This window comes from Oreochromis aureus, linkage group 23, assembly GCF_013358895.1.
Source record: "Oreochromis aureus strain Israel breed Guangdong linkage group 23, ZZ_aureus, whole genome shotgun sequence".
NCBI classification, from domain to species: Eukaryota; Metazoa; Chordata; class Actinopteri; order Cichliformes; family Cichlidae; genus Oreochromis; species Oreochromis aureus.
In genome coordinates this window covers 14,641,009-14,663,118 of record NC_052963.1, presented here as the reverse complement: position 1 = coordinate 14,663,118, position 22,110 = coordinate 14,641,009, and the positions used below count along the sequence as shown (strand labels likewise).

Genomic DNA, 22,110 nt, shown 5'->3' with positions numbered 1-22,110 from the left:
AGATATAGCAGTTGATGCTATTCATGGTTGCCCTGTGACAGGCTGGCGACCTGTTGAGGGTGTACCCTGCCTCTCGCCCTATGACAGCTGGGGTAGGCTCCAGTCCACTGACCCAGAACCTAAGAGATGCATCTCTCATCAATTTACTAGTCACTGAAGCATCATCAGAAAATGGAAGGGTGTCTGTCAAAGAGCCATTCGCTATGGAAGGGAAAATCACTAAAATCAGTGGTAACAGGTCTTATGGCATGATGAATGCAAATTTGCAAAGCAAGATGGGGGCTCTGTCATGGTTTGGGGCTGAACTCCAGCCAGTGGTCTTGTAGACCTGGTCAAAATAGTACTTTTCTGTGATCATATTTCCATCTATCAGATTTTGCTCCTCCATCTGGAAAGCATGTGACTGGTAACAGCTTGATTTTTCACCATGACAGTAATACCAAACACTCAGTTCTCTTTGGTCTGCAAACACCTTTTATCTCCTGTAAAGCCAGCTATGAATAGCAAACTGCATCTGCATGCTGTTGTTGTTCTTTGTCCTCACATTTGCAGTATATTTTTGAAACATGAAAACAGAAGTGGCAAAGTTTCTTAGAACTGGTGCACCAGTGACATAGACACTGATGAAATGACAGTTTGAGGTGGAGCTGTTGAACTGTAAAAAACGTGCCCACAGCCAAGTGTTATTTGTTAACATTTGTTAAATTAAATAACACTTGACTGTGAACTGCACCACACTTTTGCTGATCTTCTCCTCATCTAGTGGAAAAAAGACAAAAGCAATGTAACTAAGCAAGAATTCAGTAGCTGATCCAGTGCTGCTTGCTGGGCTTCAAAGCTAGAATGGGAGGAGGCTCAGCAGGTTAGGGGTCTGAAAACACAACGAAACTCAGCAGCTGGTCAAAGCCCTGGAAAGTAAGCAAAACAAAATGTTCATCACCGAACGCATTCCTCTCCACAGAGAAGGAGTAATGAAGCAGCATACACACACAGCTCACCGGCTGCAACACCGCAAGGCTCTTTGGCCTAGAGCTCACCTTTCCCTGGCCTTAAGCTCCTCAATCTGCTGATGGGAGTCAGCTGTATCAAACGGAAGGCACCTAGGCAGCAGAGACAGACAGACCACACCCACTCCAGGGCAATTTCAGGAGCAGGCCCTGCTAGGGCCATAACAACTCTTACTGATGAGTTTCTGAAGGCTTTTTGGGGAGTTTTTAGGACAACTTAATGAAAACATACTACTACGTTGCAGCTTAGAAGTAAAATGCATGAACTAATGCTGTAACCTTACTCTGAGACAGGATGCTTCTAAGGTGGCAAAAATGCAGATTAATTGATTTTTTTAAATGCATGAGTTATTTTAGAGAAAACTTACTAGGCAACACAACCCAGAGAACTTAAATATATTTATTATTTGTTGCAATAATAAAGCAAACAGTGAATGAATAAAGAGCTTCCTTGCTGAACTTATGCTTTATTTCTCTAACTCATATAAAGGCATTAGTCAACATGGAATTGATAGCATGTTGCAGAACAGCTGAATTATGTCAGGACAAAACTCACCTTCATTAAACAGGAAATTCAGACCTTAAACTTGACATAGCTTGCTAAGACATTAATCCTAGTTAATAGTACACCCCTCTGGTCTTGTATGACATCAGTGCACATTGCAAAAGCTTCATTTCTGCTCTATGGCCATTTATGGGAACAAATAGGAACCACATGAGCAAAGTCTGAGAAATGTGACTGCAAACAAAGGAAATGCAGTTATTTCCTACAACTACTTTTTCTTGTGCTAACAACATCCGTTCATCATTTTCTATGTCTGCCTGCCTATGATTTTAGACATATTTGTTCAGGCATTAATTATTAATACACAACACACAAAATAAAAAAAACACACAAAAACAACTAAATGATAACCAAAAATTGTACATTGTAATTAATTTACAAGCCTACAAAGTCCAAAACATCTGGAAAGCTGTAAGATGTAGCTAAAAACAATGCAATGATTAGCAGATCATGCAGACACAGTAAACTTTGATCTCAGACATTTTACTATTTCATAGAAAATGTTACATTGCTTTGAATATGCAACTAAATGGGTTTGTTAACAACAGCTCAGTAACATGATTGGAACATCTTAGTGAGGCAGAATTTTGCCAAAGTAAAGATGGGCAGAGGTTCATCGATCTGCATTAAACTGCAGAATCATGCTCCTCAGTGTAAAATTGCAACAACCTCAAATATCTGATCTAGAGCACATAATTACAGCCTGAGGTGTGTGGAGGAGATGCCAGGAGATGAACCACTACAGGAGGACAGAACCATAGAATGGCATCAATCCAACAACTGGATTATTTAATATTTGGAACTAAAACATAAATGCAATTACTGCCCAATGAAATTCTAGATAAATTTGGTTTATTTATAGACAACAAACAACACTGTCAGTGTGACTTGCAAATATGCAGAAACATAATGTTTTACTGCTTTTAATAACACACTACATCTGTATAGTGTTGGGGTCATTTGTTCTCACATTTGCATAGTGTTTATGAACCACAAACAGATGGGTTCAAATTTCTTAGAACTGGTACATTAGTGACGTAAGAGGGTGTTAATGCAAATTCACATTCTAATATTAGGTGATACTCAAACATATAAAAACCGAAGCACCCAGCGACAAGTATGATTCTGTGACAGAAGTGAACTATACACTCCTTCGTGCCTGAGCCGCACTAGACGTGACCTCTGCTCATCTCAAGTCTTCACTCCACATTTGGTAAGGCCTGTGTTTATTGACTTATGCTCAAGGATTACATTTTCATTTAGACTGATGTTGCCCATCCACTTTGATAATGAATTCCCTGTAACCATTCACCAGCTTCAGTGAATTTCATTCAGTGAAGACATCTGCTCCACCTGGTGTTCCAGACAACCAGCTCGTGCCTGAACCACTGCAGGTTAACTAACCAACCTCTCCCCATTAAAGCAAACAATAAGGTAAGAGTCCTAACATGGAAAAATTTGACTTACAAGTGCCACAAATGACAAATCTAACAGATGCATGCAGCAAGAGCGAGAATGCTGTCCTGGATGTCTTTTAATGCAGGTGCAGTATGTCTTTGTTACTACATGCCTATCCAAAACATATGTAAAGAAATACCAGTCCTTTCAGAGCAGCAGAGCATTTATATCAGGGGTGTCAAGGCCTGGGGCCACAATCAGCCCAGAAAAGACTCCAATTTGGCCCACTGAATAGCGTTGCAAAATTTCAAATGTATTTTAAGGTTTTCTTGGTGATAAAGACCGACCCCACGGCCATTCAGATAACACCAAAGTAATTTAGCAATAGATAAACAGTTAAACAACACCAAAAACACTATTGTATATAGATACTTTTTTTAACAATTGGTCCTCAAAAAAATGAATTAAATTTTCCTATGACAAATTTTATAATTACAAGCAATAAACTATCAGACTATCAACTTTTTACAATTTAAACCCAAAGAGTCATGCTGAGGTTTCTTTCATTTCCTTTGGCCGCATTTCTTTGTCATGTGGAAAGTAAGAGACACACTGCTGAAATTTCTTTTTCTGATATTATGATATCTCACAGATTAAATGTGTAGCTCAACTTCTTTACTCTGACAGAAAATGGGGTTTTCACTGATCGGGCCCACTTAAGATCAAACAGAGCTGTATACGGCCCACAATATCAACCGAGTATGACATCCCTGATGTACATTAAAGAGAGTTAAATTTCTTATCAATCTGTGTTGTTCTTGGGATGTTTTATAGGGTAATGTAAACATTTCAAGCCTTTAGTTTGTATGTGAAACCTCAAAATCAAACTGATGTTGAGTGCCACAACAAGACATTAACAAGACCTCCTGGTTTTTCTTAATGAAACGATCCTTCTTTATGAGCACAAAGCTCATCTGAACAGATCTAATCAAGACAATAAAATATTATATCTCTAAGACACTGTTATAAATTGGCCCTTTTAAAAGGGTGCTTGTGCATATGTGTAAGAAATTCCCATCATTTGGACTGAATTTTCATTGTCTCACACTCAGTCAGAAAGTCAGTAATTCATATGTGCCACAGGTAAGTGCTGATATTACTGCCTCTCATCAAGTCTTAAAAATCTGATATTAGCATTCATCTCAGCTTTACAGTTACACTGTTAATATTAAAATATTAAAACAAACGGGGTAATTAGTACAGCAGAGATAGGTGTAGGCAAAATAATGATCAGGTCCTGATCCTCTCCCTCCCTCTGCTTGACAACAAACACAAGGATAGTATTATTCTAATACGTAGAACAAATAACAATAAAACACTATACAATTAAGTATGATAGGTATAAATTTAACACAAAGTATAATATGCAAAAAAATACTTCAAAACCACCAAAGCACAACTGTTAGAATGTAAATGTAGCAATAAAATAATAAAATAAATAAATAAATAAATGCTTAAATTGTAAAATATGTTATATGTTCTCTCTTCTCCAGGAAATAATGAGGATCCTGTTTGCCTGTTTGCTGCTTGTGCTGCTCATTGCCACTACACCTTCAAAAGCAACCAAAGGTTCAAAACAAAACAAAAAGAATGCCGAACCACAACCAGAAGAGAAGAGTAAATGTCTTTACGAACTTTTTATTATACAGCACATAATTCACAGGATGACTGAGGACGAGTGTGATAATGTAATAGAGAATAGGGGTATCTTATTTAAGGAAGAATGTAAGGAGATGAATACGTTCATTCTTAGCGATGTGAAAACAGTCAAATCTATTTGTAAGGATAGGACAGATGGTGATATAATCAGTGAGTCACTGTTTGAAATTATTGACTGTGAACTAAAGAGTAAGACAGAAAAGAAACCTCCCTGTAAATACAACGGTAAGCGTCAATTTAAAAAACGTATAGAAGTCAGCTGTGAGGGAGGTTACCCTGTGCATTACAAGCGTGCTTTGAAGGAATAGAAAAAACATTCAAATTGAAAGTTTTTTGTTTGTATTTTGCCAAAAAAAAAAATGTTGGGAAGAAAATATATTCAAACAGGAGTTACATTCTTCATCAGATCTACTTGAAAGCCTTTAGAAATGTTTAAATGCATATATTTTTTCAATGTGATCAACTTCTATTTCCACACATATTCAATGAAAATGAAAATGATTTTAAAAACTTCTTTTTGTTTATCATGTACTTTTAGTATCATAAAAGAAAGGTTATAATTCAACAGTGATATTAACAATATTGTTTGCATGTACTACAGTTGTTTGTTAAATAATTTGAAATGTGATTTTTGATGCCTTTCAGATTCAGCTTGCTTCTTTTATGCTGTTAAAATGATTTATTACTTGATCGCAAAATAAGTGTAAGAAATGTTGGAACAGTTGAAGCGTCAGGAGTCACAGGACTCGTAAGCTGATATGTTCCTGTTTAGTGCCCTGCATGTCTTCTTGATTTCATTTAATTTCTTTTTGCTTTATTAACAATTAAAGAATTCAATTAACAATTGAAGTAGCAATGCTAGTTGTATGATTACTTTCAAGCTGTTTTCCAACACAGGACCTGAGCACATTGTAACTATTGAAGTTAACATCCATCCTCTGTCTACCACAGTGTTCTGTAGTCATCTGAGGCCATCTGTCCAAGCCTCTAAGAACGACTTGAGTTTTATTACATCTAAGGATCACCCAAAGAAAAGACCGAAAAAGGAAACAGCTGTATGTCAGTGATGCCTAAGTCTAAATAAACACATGCTCCGCATTATCATACAAGACCAATGACTAAGCAGTTACACATGGCAACAGCTTAAACTCTCACTTCTCTACTCTAAGATCATATAAGGGATATAAGTAAGAAAAACACAAGCAGAATTACAGAGATAAAAAAGGGGGAAATGCACTTGCTTCCCTGAAATGAACTCTTGAGCCACACGTGATTTCTTTATATTTTGGTTCTAAGCCGCCAGAATTTCTTGTAAAGCATGTTCTTTTTATACTGGTCTTGAGCAACTGTTCTTCAGATGAATGCAAATTTAATGTTTCTGGTTGAAAGCGTCATCAGTATGCACAAAGGAGGTAAAGTAAACAGTAAGTGTCTACAGACATCTGCAAAATAAGATGGGGGCTCTGTCATGGTTTGGGGCTGAACTCCAGCCAGTGGTCTTGTAGACCTGGTCAAAATAGTATTTTTCTGTGATCATATTTCCATCTATCAGATTTTGCTCCACCATCTGGAATGCATGTGACTGGTAACAGCTTGATTTTTCAGCATGACAGTAATACCAAACACTCAGTTCTCTTTGTTCTGCAAACACCTTTTTTTTCCTGTAAAGCCAGCTATGAATAGCAAACTGCATCTGCATGCAGTTTGCTATGAATAGCAAACTGCATCTGCATGCTGTTGTTGTTCTTTGTCCTCACATTTGCAGTATATTTTTGAAACATGAAAACAGAAGTGGCAAAGTTTCTTAGAACTGGTGCACCAGTGGCATAGACATTGATTAAATGATTGTTTGAGGTGGTTCTGTTGAATTGTAAAAACGTGCCCACAGCCAAGTGTTATTTGTTCCTCTCTGACAGATGTGAATTATAACTTGCTCAAGTAGAATTAAATAACACTTGACTGTGAACTGCACCACACTTTTGCTGATCTTCTCCTCATCTAGTGGAAAAAAGACAAAAGCAATGTAACTAAGCAATAATTCAGTAGGGAATCCAGTGCTGCTTGCTGGGCTTTAAAGCTAATGGGAGCAGGCCCAACAGGTTAGGGGCAGTGTTGGGCAAGTTACTTTGAAAAAGTAATTAATTATAGTTACTAGTTACTTCTTCAAAAAAGTAACTGAGTTAGTAACTGAGTTACAAGATTCTAAAAGTAATGAATTACTTGAAAAGTAACTATTGCGTTACTTTAAAAAATGTTTAACTTTAAATGCAAATATGAATTGTCAATTTTAAAATCCTATGCACAAGTTTTGCAAACAAAGTTATTTGCATCCATTTACCTTTTACCCTTTTTTAAAATAACCATTTCAAACTATTTACAGAACAATCAGCTGTTCTTCAATAAGATGCCACACAAATTATTTGTGCCACTCCAAAAAAATAATTTCTGTCCACTATAAAGGAGAACATCACAGCCTGATACCTGCAGGCCTGACAGCAGCATTTGTATCACTGCTGTTTCTACCTGGAGACAGCAGTCGCCTCATTGTTTTGACAAAACTATCCACAACACTACACACTAACTACACAAGACAACACATCAACTACACACTCCGAACACGCTAAACGTCACAAATCTCTCACATCTCAAAACTTGCTCTCTCTTTTTCTGTCTCTCTCTCCCTCTCTCTCTCTCTCTCTCGCCATCACCCCTAAAACTTCCCCCTCTTCCTAAACAACCAAATGTCATGTTGCTATATCATTTTTTGATTTGCTGACATGGTGCATGTTTCCACCAAAACGAATGGGCTGTTTTTTGGGTTTTTTTGTTGTTGGTTGTTTTTTTGCTCATAAGCAGAGAGTGCTCGCTAACGCTGTCCTTAGACAGTAAACGTGATGAAACTATTGAGGAAAAAACACCGTGTATATATTGTTTATCATGACTCTGGTTTTACGTGGCCTATATTCTTCCCACTGTCGCCAAACTGCTTGCTCATAGGGGTCATATGATTGTTGGGTTTTTCTCTGTATCTATTATTGTATGATCTACTATACAATATAAAGCGCCTTGAGGCGACTGCTGTTGTGATTTGGCGCTATATAAATACAATTGAATTGAATTGAATTATCAACACAATTTAAAAACTGGTATATATCACCTTGTTGCTTTGTCATCTTAAAGTGGTCATGTGATTGGCTTACCACGACTAATATATTCTTCCTCAGCAAAACAGCAACACTTATGCGATTGTTTTGTCCCCTTAGCTCCAGGTGTTGTGCCAAAAAGTGATCGTCTACCAGCTGTTTAAAGCTGTAGCTCCCAGATTACTTACATAGACAGCTACTTCTGTAACGGGTGGATTACAGGTGTTTTTCTAAGAGGGAAACCCTCCCAAAAAAACGGACAGAGCAGTGGAGCAGCCAAGGGTATAGAACGATATAAAAACTGTATCACTAAAATATAATTTATTATACAAAAACAGTTAAAAATGTAAAAGGAATTAAAACAACCCTGGCCAGGGAGAACACACATTAAAAATCAATAAAACATGAACATTAAAAGTCCGGTGGCGTCAGCCACAACGTTAAAATCCAGCCAATCGGAGCGGGACAAGGAAAACTCGGCGGCGTCCTCGGCCGTCCTGTCAGTCTCAGAGCTTTGCGGTTGTAGGCGGTGCTGTTGCCGTACCAGGTGGTGATGCATCCAGTGAGGATGCTCTCAATGGCACAGCGACAGAAGGTCCTGAGGATGCGGGGGCTCATGCCGAATCTTTTCAGTCTCCTGAGAAAGAAGAGGCGCTGCTGCGCCTTCTTCACTGTTTTGTCTATGTGTACTGACCACGTAAGATCCTCAGCCAGATGTACACCAAGGAAGCGGAAGCTGCTCCGTTGATGGTGATGGGGGTGTGTACTCCTCTGCACCTCCGGAAGTCCACTATCAACTCCTTTGTCTTTGCGACGTTGAGGGTGAGATGGTTGTCTTGACACCAGTGGGTCAGGGCGCTGACCTCCTCCCTGTAGGCCGTCTCATCACCGTTGGTGATAAGACCCACCACTGTAGTGTCGTCCGCAAACTTCACAATGATGTTGGAGTTTCTAGTGGCCGTGCAGTCGTAGGTGTAGAGTGAGTACAGGAGAGGGCTCAGTACACACCCCTGTGGAGCACCAGTGTTCAGTGTGATGGGGGATGAGGTGGTGCTGCCCAGTCTGACCACTTGGCGTCTGTCAGACAGGAAGTTAAGGATCCAGCTGCAGAGGGAGCTGCTCAGTCCTAGATCCTGCAGTTTCCTGTCCAGCTTCGAGGGAACGATGGTGTTGAATGCTGAGCTGTAATCTACAAACAGCATTCTCACATACGTGTCTCTCTTCTCCAGGTGTGACAGGGCAGCATGGAGTGTCAGGGCTATGGCATCATCAGTGGACCTGTTGTGGCGGTCCACCTGTTGTGGCGGTCCAACATGAAAATGAGGAGACAAACACACCGAGAATGAACAGAGGTAGGCCTATATAGACATCGAGCAGCATTATCATCATTTTTTTTTTATTAATATGTGTTTTATCATTTTGAAATCAAGCATCTAGGAAGACTGTTCTGGACCAGGCAGTCCTGAATTTTATTATAAAGGACTGCCAACCCCTTAGTATTGTGGAGAGTGAGGGGTTCAGGCAGCTGGTTCAGGTCCTTGATCCATCATACGTTTTGCCAACCAGAAAGGTTTATATAGACAATGTCTCATCTGGTAGCTGATGTTAAGTCCTGCATACTGATTTAATTTTGTTTCATCTTCAGACCATCAAGGCACTGATAGCCAAAAAACATGCGGAGGAACTCGAACGAGTAAAAATGGAGTGGTCTGCAGTAATTGCCCCCACAACATCTGAGCCACAGCCTGGACCTTCATCAGAGCAGTCACCTGTTCCAGGCAACTTCAGTATTATCAGCTTATTCGTACATTTATTTTGATGCTAATGTGTACCAATTTGGAGTAGATGACAAAAACTAAAACGGCCATGCATTTTTTATTATTTCAGAAAACCTGTGGCAGCGGCTTGATGAAGAAGTTGGCAGACAAACCAACAATGCAACAGTGGACTCCATCACTGAGGTCCAGCGCTACTTGGCGGAGAGAAACATTCCAAGATCAGAAGATCCTTTAACGTAGTGATGGAATAGGAAGACATCTTATCCAAACCTTTTCCACCTGGCATTACAGTTTGTGTACCCCAGCTTCATCTGTGCCCTGTGAGCGTGTGTTTTCCAAAGCTGGGGAAATGGTGTCAAAAAAACACAATAGACTGAATGCAAAAACATTGGATAAAGTTATTTTTCTGAATAAAAATTTATAATAAACTCTGAGTCAATTACATTTAAATGGGTAATATTACATACACAATACTTTCATTTTAATTTTCACTTAATGTCTTTCACAGTATATTTTAAATATGTCTACAATATTTGAAATGTAAAAGATATAAAATGATTCCATAGAAAGTACAATACCTTACAGTGTATACAAGTATGGCTAGGTCATTGAATCAGTGTCTGTTTAAGTCTCAAGTTGCCTGCAATGATATTTAAGGTCCAGCAGGTGTCAGTATGGAGCAAAACAGCAACACTGGGTCGACACAGTATCGAGACAGTTTGGGGAATGTGCTGAAACGCTTCACAAGGCCTCATCTACCCATCACTACTGCACACCAAACTGCACCAACGCCGTCCTCCTGCTTGCGGCCACCGCCGCCTGCCACCATCTACTCCGCCATCTCTGCTGCCCTGTCTCTCATCCTCTTCTGACCGGCCAGGCCCTCTCATTGGCCTCTGTGACCTCCCAGGTGAGCCAAGTTAGTAATCAGGGAGGGGTCGAGTCTCTCCAGGACAAGTCAACAATAAATACAATAAAAGCAGGCAATAAAACAAGAATAAAACACTGTACAATATTAAAATATTAAAAATAGTAAAACACAGCAACTCATGCACAATAAAAAAAATCCTAGATAACTTGTCCATTTCCACCCCATGACACTTCCGTGTAACTGATATAAGATGCGGTAACCTGAACACAGCTTCAACCGTCTGTTTGTTGAAAAATAGTAACGCAACCGCACCGCATTTTCTTGTTAGTAACGGTAACGGCGTTGTAACGATAGGAATAGTAATTTGTTAGATTACTCATTACTGAAAAAAGTAACGCTGTTAGTAACGCCGTTACTTGTAACGCCGTTATTCCCATCACTGGTTAGGGGTCTGATAGTTGAAGGCTCTGCTACCCGTTCTACTTGAAGTTAGTATGTAGTCTTGGGATAAAGGGCTCTGTTGGGATAACATTTAATTATGAAGCAGCAGAGATGAGACAATATAGTAGAAATATGATTTGTCTTTGTTTATTCCTCTGTTACGTTCCCCTCCCCTAAAAATGAGGGGAGGCCTTATTGATTGATTGATTGATTGATTGATTGATTGATTGATTGATTGACTGGAAGTCCAAAACAAACATTGGATCACATTTTGGGAGCAATTTAGGGATTTATAAACATTTCTTTAGTACAGTAGTATAGTATTGACACGATGTGCCTAAAATGTTTATACTTGACTAAAAATGTATTCATGCAAAGTAAACCACATTCAGATGTTCCTCTAATTTGCAAAAGACCATTTTTGGACATGTGAGATGTCCACTGGCTCCTGCTGACATTTATATTCAAATAATTTATCATAATACATGAGTGGACAGTACTGAGACGCCCTGATCGTCAGTATATGACTTTAAATTTATCTGCCTGACTGATCAGGGGTTTTTTTCTCAATGCACTCTTTTCAGTGAGGCCTGAAAGTGACAACGGCTTAAAAGATCTCTTCTCTGACACCGCTAGTGTCAGAAAGCTTACGCTGCACAGTGAATATCTCACACACAGAGCTGTCTGTGGTAGACTCTGGCATTCACAGTGATGCTGTGAAAACACATCTTTGCTTAGTCTTGCATTTTGAAGTAGCTCTGATGTCCTGTTTACTCAGAAAGTAACCAGCAGTTTATGCGTTTATGTAAAACTGAGCTACACTTCTTAACTCCTAAATAGCTTTTGCTGAGCAGTGATGACAAGATCAGCTGTACTGAAATCGTCCCAAATCTATGATGTTTTTTAAATTTCATAGATCCTAAAACTGGAGGATTGTGCCGTATAAGCACAATGAGAACGGCGCTGTCTGTGAACGATGTTTTGATTTTATCAGCATTTTCCCTTATGGTACATGTCCTCACAGCTTTAATGATAAATATAATTCTTATGTAGTTTTCATGACTCATTTTTTCCTCTGTGCTGAATTTACAGAGCAAAACTAACTAAGACTTGAGCACACCGTGGGTATTAGAGGCACTGCCCTCGACTGGTTTAAATCATATCTCGCTGATAGATCCTTTTCAGTTAACTTAGGCACCTTCTCCTCTTCCTCCGCTCCGGTCTGTTGTGGTGTGCCTCAAGGATCAGTTTTAGGCCCTATTCTCTTTTCATTGTATTTGCTCCCCCTAGGCGCAATCTTTGAAAAATACAATATCGCCTTCCACTGTTACGCCGATGACATACAGATCTGTTTTGAACTTACTGACGACCTTGCTGTGTCCCTACACTACTTTCAAGAATGCATGCGGGAGGTCAAAGAATGGTTCCTGAGTAATTCTCTTGTTTTAAATGATAAGAAGACTGAGATTGTGGTGTTCAATAGTAAAATCCCTCGTGCCCGACTCTGTGCTGCCCTGGGTTCCTTTGCTAGCTTCTCTTGTGACTATGTCAGTAACTTGGGTGTACTGCTGGATAGCTCGCTCAAACTTGATAAGCAGGTGTCTGCTGTAGTGAGATCTAGCTTCCACCAACTGTGCCTTATCTCTAAGGCTAGGCATTATGTTCCACATGAGGACCTGGATAAGCTTATTCATGCTTTTGTGACCTCCAGGCTGGATTATTGTAACTCCTTGTACTACGGTCTTCCCTCTTCTCTTCTTCTTAGACTGCAAACAGTCCAAAATGCAGCAGCCCGCCTCTTGACTGGTACCAGGAAATTTTGCCCTATTACTCCTGTTCTAGCTAGCTTGCATTGGCTGCCCACAAAGTACCGTATTCAATTTAAAATATTACTCCTTACATTCAAAACTATTAATAAATTAGCGCCAAGTTATCTTAGTGAACTTCTCAAACCACATACTGCTGCTAGAACACTTAGATCTGCCACTCAACTACTTCTGACACAACCCAGAACTCGGCTGAAGTCCCGGGGGTGACCGCGCGTTTGCTCTGGCTGCCCCAGTACTGTGGAATACCCTTCCTCTTGACCTCCGCGCATCTGATTCCATTGCACTGTTCAAATCACGACTAAAAACCCACTTATTCAATCTTGCCTTTCCCTCTAGTTAATATTTTTATGATTTTATATTATGCACTTTTATGCTCATTTAATTTCTTGTTTGCTCTGTACCTGTTGCTTTCCTATGTATCAGTGACAGCTACCTGCTTGCATACCTAGTACTTGCTTTGGTCCTATTTCTATTATCTTCCTTCTACTCTCTATGTTACTTGTTAAGCACCTTGGCATACCCTTGGTTTTTAAGTGTGCTTTATAAATAAAGTTTATTATTATTATTATTATTAAAACAAAGACATGAATGACAACAGCTGTCCTGTGGGATATGTTAACATTTAAAATTGATAATAACAGTCATGGTTAGAAGCATTACATCATAACCAATGAAAACACTGTGATAGGTTTGATGGCTATAATATTCATGTAGAGCTTTGACCTTTCACAACTTTGTGACAGGGAGCTTTAGCAGCCATAAAATGCTGAGTGGCCATAAAAGAAGGCATCTGGTTACCAACAATACCATGGTAACGTGTGATATTTACACCATTAAAAAAAACTTCAGTTCAGCCATATACTCTTATATGCTTCCACAGGACCACTGTGATGCTGTGAAAGCATCACGTCTTTGCTGAGAGTCATTTTTAAAACGAGCTATGAAGTGTTTTGTTTTTTATGTTTTCACTGTTAAAGCATTTCTAGTAGGTGAACAACGGCCTGAAACTGATTCAGCAGCAGTGAACAGTCTCTGTGACAGAGTGTTCATCTTTCAACTTGTTTTTTTGCCCATATCCCATGAACTGAACACATTTAACTTAAGTATTTGAGCAAATTAGGGCGTCATTTAAATCATCAATATTGACTTGTAAACCTTTTCTGTGAGACATCGGCGTAACTTTGTGTTGAACATTGGGGGGTCAAGAGCTCCTGAGAGTAATACCTGAAATGAGTAAAGAAAATCAACAGCCTATTTATGCAAGATAATTCATCATTTTATTGGGGGGGGTTATATTGGTTGGGTCTGATTATTGGGGGGGTCATAACCCCCCTAACCCCCCTGGAAATTACACCCCTGCTGTGAGAGAACACATGTTGATTTTGAGTTGCTCTTTGATCCACGGGCCTGAATCAGGAGATTTTGTGTAAAAACCTTAATGGATTTACTCTAAAAACCTTGTGACTGGAATGATACAACCAATGATATATTATCTGTTGTGTCATTTAACGTTATTTGTCTACTAACTGAAACTGAGATCTTTGTAAGGTCTGAATTTGATTTGCAAAAGTAACCCTGAGATCCTGGCAAAACTGTCATTTCATTTCATTTATTTATTTATTTCACACATGGTTCAACAGTGTTTCATTTCCTTCATACAAATCCTCCTTCCCATTAATATAACACTGCACCCATGGGTGAAAAGGAGCAGGAAGAGAATAAATTCTTATTAGCACCTGCCCCCTATCTGCAATCTAATTATTCTTACAAGAGGGCGCCAACAACCCAAAAAACCCTCTAACATGTATCTTTATGTAACAATGCAAAACTTACAACAAATCAGTATAATCACAATATACAGCACTACTAAATGGCAATGAAAATTTTTCCTTCCACATTTGGCCAAAATTACTTTCATGTTCTTCATATTGATTTATCCTTTTAAGTATGTAACACATTTTAAAACGGTGCATATTTGTACAACTTTTAAGATTAACTTGAAGAGAATTCCATATTCTTATACCCTTAACTGTCGGACACATTTGCCTTTGTGTGGTCCCAGCAGACTGATGCTTAAAGTCAAACTTCCTTCTGCTATCCCCACTTCCCAAACACAATACAAACAAACTTTGCAACTTAAGAGGTAATGTATTATTTCTTGGCTTGAACATAAATAATAATGTCTGTAATTTCACTAAGTCTTCAAATTTCAACAATTTCGATTTTATAAACAGATTATTCGTTCTCTATATTTAACATTATGAACCATTCGTACCACTTTCTTCTGTAACAAGTATAAAGGATTTATATTAGTTGCATATGTATTCCCCCAAACTTCAGCACAATAACTGAGATAGGGGAAAATTAGTGAGAAATATAAAATACGCATTGCCTTATAATCTAGTATATCTCTGCCCAAAATATAAATATTTTTAACCATCTTTTTTCTAACATGTTCAATATGAGATTTCCATTTTAATTTATCATCCAATACTACCCCCAAAAAACGGAGTTCAGTAATTCTCTCAGTCCATAGTGTAACATCACAGAAAGAAAGTGATCACTCAGTTTAGCTAACTGTGCTTCTTTGAGAGCCATGCATAGCTCCAGGTGTGCCATATACATTTACTTCCATGGGGTAAGTCTTGACCTAGACGTCACAAATGCTATATGGACATCAGTCTTGGCAATCGTGGTAACTGCTCCATCAAATATGAGCTTCCTCTTACAGACCAAGTTATTTGTAAGGCAAAGTGCCCTGATACTGGTGGGTTACTAAAAGGTAGGTAGTAGCAGGGTGACTTGGTCTTCACTGATGATGACAGGAGGAAAATATATTGTGTCTGAGAAGCGGATGGTGATTTTAATCTGGGTTCAGATGAGTAGGTGGGATTGATATTTATGTGAGGAGAAGTGCTCACAGACTGTAGTCACCCATCAGTTTGTTTTTATATGTGGACTTCAAGCTTTATTCAAGGGATTCACCAAAAGTTAAGCAATAACAGCCTTTTTTATGCATAGTCCCCCCTTTTTAGCAGGTTGAAAGTTGAACACTGTCACAGAGACTGTTCACTGTAACACATTCTGATGACATTCACGTGGATTTGATTTACTCATCAGAGGTTTGTTCACCTGAATCAGCTTCAGGCCATTGTTAACCTACTGGAAGTGCTTTAACAGTGAAAACATAAAAAACAAAACACTTCATAACCTGTTTCAAAAATGACTCTCAGCAAAGACGTGATGCTTTCAGAGCATCACAGTGGTCCTGTGCAAGCATATAAGAGTATATGGCTGAACTGAAGTTTTTTTTTAATTGTGTCAAACTATAGACCGGTATCTTTACTGCCTCAGTTTTCAAAGATTCTTGAAAAATTATTTGCAAACAAATTAGATTCTTTTATTGATAAATATGATTTATTGAATGATCATCAGTATGGGTTCAGAAGAAATCGCTCAACATCTCTAGCTGTGATGGAATTTATTGAAAATATTGCAACGGCTGTGGATGAAAAACAGTTTGGAATAGGTGTGTTTATTGATTTACGTAAAGCTTTTGATACGATAGATCATTCTTTACTTTTACAGAAGTGTGAAAGGTATGGTTTAAGAGGTGTTGTACAGTTTTGGTTAAATAGTTACTTGAATAATAGGTTCCAATATGTGAGTATTAATAACATGAAATCTAAACTTAGAAAAGTAACTTGTGGAGTTCCGCAAGGATCTGTTTTGGGACCTAAGTTATTTTTACTTTATATAAATGATATTTGTACAGCTAGTGATATTTTAAAATATGTGATGTTTGCTGATGATACAAACTTATTTTGCTCTGGAAAAGACATAAAGAAATTACTGAAAACAGTGGAAACAGAACTCATGAAGTTAAATAGATGGTTTGTATTTAATAAATTATCATTGAATGAAAGTAAAACAAAATTTATGTTGTTTGGAGGTAGTAAAAGTAATATTATAGTAAAATTGAATTTAAATAATGTTGAAATTGAAAGAGTATATGAGACAAAATTTTTAGGAGTAATTATTGATGATAAACTTTGTTGGAAGCCCCACATAGAATATGTGAAACGGAAATTATCCAAGTCTATTTCTATTCTTTATAAAACAAAAGATTTTTGAATACTGAACTATCTTTATTTATTGTATACTTCCCTTTGTTTGCCTTATATGACCTACTGTGTAGAAATTTGGGGAACACTTACAAAACATATTTGGATTCAATATTTAAATTGCAAAAAGAGCTATTAGAATAATAAATAAAGTTGGATATAGGGAGTCCACCAACCAGTTTTTGTAGGATCATCTATGTTAAAATTCATGGACATTATATATTGTAAAACTTTAGAAATGATATATCGTGTGATGAAAAAGAATGTTCCAATTTGTATTTTAAGTATGTTTCAACTAAGAGATGGAAAATATGATTTGAGGGGTCTTATAAGTTTGAAATGCCTAAAGTGAGAACCAATGTTAAGTATAGATGTGTGTCAGTTTTGGGAGTTAAATTATGGAATGGACTTAATGATGAACTGAAGATGTGTTTTTCTTTGTCATTTTTCAGGAGGATTTTAAAAATTAGTATTATACAAGGTTATAGAAATTTGGTTTGTTAAAAATTTTTTGTGATGGTTTAAAAAATTTTTTTGATTTATCATTGTTTTCTTTTCAAACTGTTATACAACTTATTTATCAATGCTATTTATTTTCTTGGTTAAGGATTTGATTATTTCTATGGGGGTAAGGGATAGGATAAGTATAAGCCACAAGGCTTCAGCCTATTCCTTTTTCGGTTACTATTTGAGTGCTTTTATGTAAAATTATAATTTGTTGTGTTGTTGTTGACTGAAATAAATTTCAATTCATTCATTCATTCATTCATTCATAATGGTGTAAATATTACACGTTACCATAGTATTGTTGGTAACCACATGCCTTCTTTTCAATGGAGAGTCAATGGACAGCGCCGTTCTCATTGTGCTTATACGGCACAATCCTCCAGTTTTAGGATCTATGAAATTTAAAAAACATCATAGATTTGGGACGATTTCAGTACAGCTGATCTTGTCATCACTGCTCAGCAAAAGCTATTTAGAAGGAGTTAAGAAGTGTAGCTCAGTTTTACATAAACGCATAAAGTGGTTACTTTCTGAGTAAACAGGACATCAGAGCTACTTCAAAATGCAACACTAAGCAAAGATGTGTTTTCACAGCATCACTGTGAATGCCAAAGTCTACCACAGACAGCTCTGTGTGTGAGATATTCACTGTGCAGCGTAAGCTTTCTGACACTAGTGGTGTCAGAGAAGACATCTTTTAAGCCGTTGTCACTTTCAGGCCTCACTGAACAGAGTGCATTGAGAAAACCCCTGATCAGTCAGGCAGATAAATTTAAAGTCATATACTGACAATCAGGGCATCTCAGTACTGTCCACTCATGTATTATGATAAATTATTTGAATATAAATGTCAGCAGGAGCCAGTGGACGTCCCACATGTCCAGAAATGGTCTTTTGCAAATTAGAGGAACATTTGAATGTGGTTTGCTTTGCATGAATACATTTTTAGTTAAGTATAAACATTTTAGGCACATAGTGTCAATACTATACTACTATACTAAAGAAATGTTTATAAATCCCTAAATTGCTCCCAAAATGTGACCCAATCTTTATTTGACACAAGTATGAACCACACACACAACATTTTTTAACTCTTTATTTAACACACAAGGAAAGACAGAAACTATCCTGAGATTTCACAAATGATAAAACAACAGCTTCAAACAAACATTTCTGGTCAGACATGCTCAGCGTTCAGGAGGACAGATGTCCAGAGCCTTTCCCATTCTGGGAAAGTCGATCCTATCCTGCTTCTGCTCAGCTGTGCTGAGAAGAAGCGATGTTTTGGACTTCCAGTCAATCAGTCAATCAATCAATCAATTAGTTAAAACCCATTATTATGGATTACAAAATCTTATTATGGATTTTATAGCTACCTATTTTCATTGATATCAGCTTTAATATGCAGGAAATTACCAAGGCATATAATTCTTCTCTCTTGCTTTTTTAGCCATATTTTTCAAGTCACCTATAGTGGAAGATACAAGTATTTATGCTTCATAAAGCATGTATTTACATTTAATGTAATTGCATAAAAGTTTCAAAAGCACCTGCCCCTACTTAAAATTTAAAAAAATAACCACTGCGTACAAACTCCCATAACTGCAGTTTTGCCTATAATGTGGTTGTTATATCTGCTTCATTAAGAGAGAGAGAGATTTATTTGCAGCAGCAACCTTTAAAAGCCCTGACGCTTGGTTTCCTGCAGGTGCACCGGCAGGCCATTTTCACATTTTATTGTCACTTTTTTATCTTTGAGGTCTAGATTTTTGTATTTGCAAGGTTCCTCACTCGTCCTCTTACAATCAATGATGTCACACGTGTGGGAGATGGTGTCATTTTTTTTGTCTTCACACAGAGCCTTAATTGAGGCCACCTTCTCTTTCAGGAAAGTATTTATTGGCTTGCATGTATTTTCTTTGTTAATCTTTTTCATCATGTCATTGCACGTTTTTGACCCCTCTGGAAGGATGTGTTGCTTTTTGAACTCCTCAAAGGTTTGTGAGAGCACAACGGCAGAGAGCAGAAGCAGCAGCAAGCAGGCACACTGAACCCTCGTGATTCCCTGAGGAAGAATAACACAGAATTACATTAGAAATCTCAGGACATGATCAGCTTTCCCAAATCTGTGTTTAAGAGCTTGTTGAGTTCCAGTAAAAAACATTACTGGAAATGTTTAGTTAATGCTGCGCAGTAACTACTCTGGTTAGAATAAACCTCATCTCATAAATGTTTGTATTAAATTAGAGACACCTTCTCTGTTTTCCCCAGCATTTGTAACACAATTTTTAAAGATTACCTTCATTTTTTTCCTTGACTTATGAGTGGTTGGTTCCAGTTGTTCAATCACGAGGCACTCGTCTGCAGCACCAGTTGGTAAAGACGTCTTTGCTGAGTAAAACTCTCTAAAGCTGGTAAATGGTAACAGTGAATTCATTATGCAGAGCCTGGTTAAATGGGCATCTCCTATTAAGCTTATCTGAACAGAAATCAGTAAAGAGCCCTGAAGTGAGATACGTACTATAGCTCATGCAAGATGAGCATACTCACAGAACCTACCATCTACCTTAACACACGGTTACTCTCATAGTCCCATAAATATCTGTAACGACTCAGAAATATTTCTGATCTTTTAATTGTCTGTTCGCTTTTATAATTTTGAGGCTTTTGAATGGTGTTGTTTCATTAGCTTTGTAGTAGATAACTTCAGTGTAATAGAACTAAAAATATGCAAACGTTTTAATTCTCGTAAACTCTGATCTTCTTCTGATATGTGTACAAACAAGCACAAGTGCTAACGCTAACAACATCCAATCAAGATTTATTGGAAAGTTAGATCAAAGCTAACATCTGCATTACATGTGAGCACTACACATGTTATTTAACATGTATAACGTATAAGATTTTTAGATCTTTCTCTTTCCCTCAAGAAGAACTGCTAAAACTGTAGAAATAACATTACAGAAAAGCAGGACATGCTCAAGCAAAACATTATAGAAAATCAAAATGACGAGTCCAAAGACTGACCTGTGTGCAGCTGAGGGTCATGCAGAAAGGAGAGAACAGAACTGTGGAGGCAGCAGAAAGAAAAAGGACACGGATTCCTCTGAGACTTCTTTTTATGCTACAGCTCTGACAACACTGTCCTAGTCATCAGTGTCACCGCTCCACAAAGCAACAGTTTAACAACCACATCCCTCCCCTTCTATTCGAAACCCTATACTGGAAATAAACAAACAAACAAAAACCCACAAAAGTAAAGAAAAACATCTGAGTTATGAGTTACTATAAAAATGCACTTTACAATATAATTACAGTAGAGTCACTGTATAATTAAGAGTAAATGACTGTAAAACCTGCTGCTTGTGCTTGTTTCACTACAAGGTTTACAGTTTTTCTTCTGCACTGTGCTTTCACAGCATTGAAACAAGGCTAGACAAAGAAAAAGCTAGAAGTCCTCTCTTCTGCTTTGACTTTTAGCTCATCGGTCGATCTTCAGTACATTTTAATAACTATAATAAAAGAAAATTCAAGACATGAAAACTGAAGACTTTCCTGAATTAAAAAGACGTCCTGGAAAAGGAACTTTGTGGATCTTTGTTCAAAGGTTGCAGATTTACAGTGAAGCAATACTTGACTGTTGTTGGAAGTTTTGCTTGCATTCAGTTGATGTCATTTCTTAACACGGTTACAAATTCATACATTTCACAACAAAAAATAAGCGAGAGACAGCGAGCGCATAAAAGAAAAAAAATGTGGATCTCACTCATCATCTCATTTCTTGTGCTTATGGCTCTCTGCTGAATGAAGTCTGGATGAAGGAAGAAAATTGGCCTGTTATTAGATTATTACTGAAACAAATGTCCTTCTCTCTTCTTTAGGAGGCTACAAGCCACTGTCTCCAAATATGAGCTGGGTTTCTAACAGTTGGTAACAAAGAGACTTTTACTGTGCTTCAGGAAATTATTTGTGGTAAAAGTAGCAGAAGTGGTGGCCATGTTAGCTTTATATTTCTATAATGTGTAAATTTTCATCAACCAGGTTTTGCTAAGATAAAATTACAGCAAAATAAGTACTCACCCTGCATTATGCCCAGTGAGCACAACATAAATACACAACCTCTACAATCAAATGATCACTTTTAAGCAAGCACTTGGTGACAGTGGGAAGAAAGAACACGCTTTTAACAGGCTCAGGGAAGGGTTAGCCATCTGCCATGAACGGATGGGAGTGATACAAAAACTCCCGATGGTAAAGCTTTTAAATGTAGCTTCCCCTTTCGCCCTAAAAGCTGCTCGTGCAGTGATATCATCAGTGACAAGTCAGGTGATAGAGGCTAATGCAAAATGGTGTTTCAGTGAGGCAGAATTTATTATGACAATACATTTTTTAAAATACTCAGTATGAATTAAACAGGTTAAAGGTCAATGCTCTGTTGTAATAGAAAGACAAAATGATTGACAGCAGCCCAGCAATATCAGTTAAATGCAAATTAGCCACATGGTGCAATGTAAGGAGCTCTGTGATTGGTTAGGAAAGGACAGACTGGCCACCTCGATTTTTCTTCACTGCACATCGATCCATAGCTTTACACTGTAAAGGCTAAAAAAGGGCTTTTGCTTTTACAAAGACATTTAGCCTCGGTATTCCCTCTCTTAAAATGCCACTGGACACTGGAGTGAAATGGAGCCCTGATCCTTAGTTTTATTTCTTATAGATAGCACAGAT

General features: G+C 37.8%; 2 long non-coding RNA genes across 2 annotated transcripts; one reads left to right on the top strand and one right to left on the bottom strand.

Moving 5' to 3' along the window:
- The first annotated feature begins 2,703 nt into the window (after positions 1 to 2,703).
- LOC120436416 lies at positions 2,704 to 4,840 on the top strand. Its single transcript, XR_005610408.1, has 3 exons — positions 2,704 to 2,785; positions 2,888 to 3,006; positions 4,524 to 4,840. It is a non-coding gene; the product is annotated as an uncharacterized LOC120436416 (long non-coding RNA).
- Positions 4,841 to 19,694: 14,854 nt separating this feature from the next.
- LOC116323136 lies at positions 19,695 to 21,599 on the bottom strand. Its single transcript, XR_004199681.2, has 3 exons — positions 21,463 to 21,599; positions 20,410 to 20,604; positions 19,695 to 19,793 (listed from the first exon to the last, which is right to left on the bottom strand). It is a non-coding gene; the product is annotated as an uncharacterized LOC116323136 (long non-coding RNA).
- Positions 21,600 to 22,110: the final 511 nt, after the last annotated feature.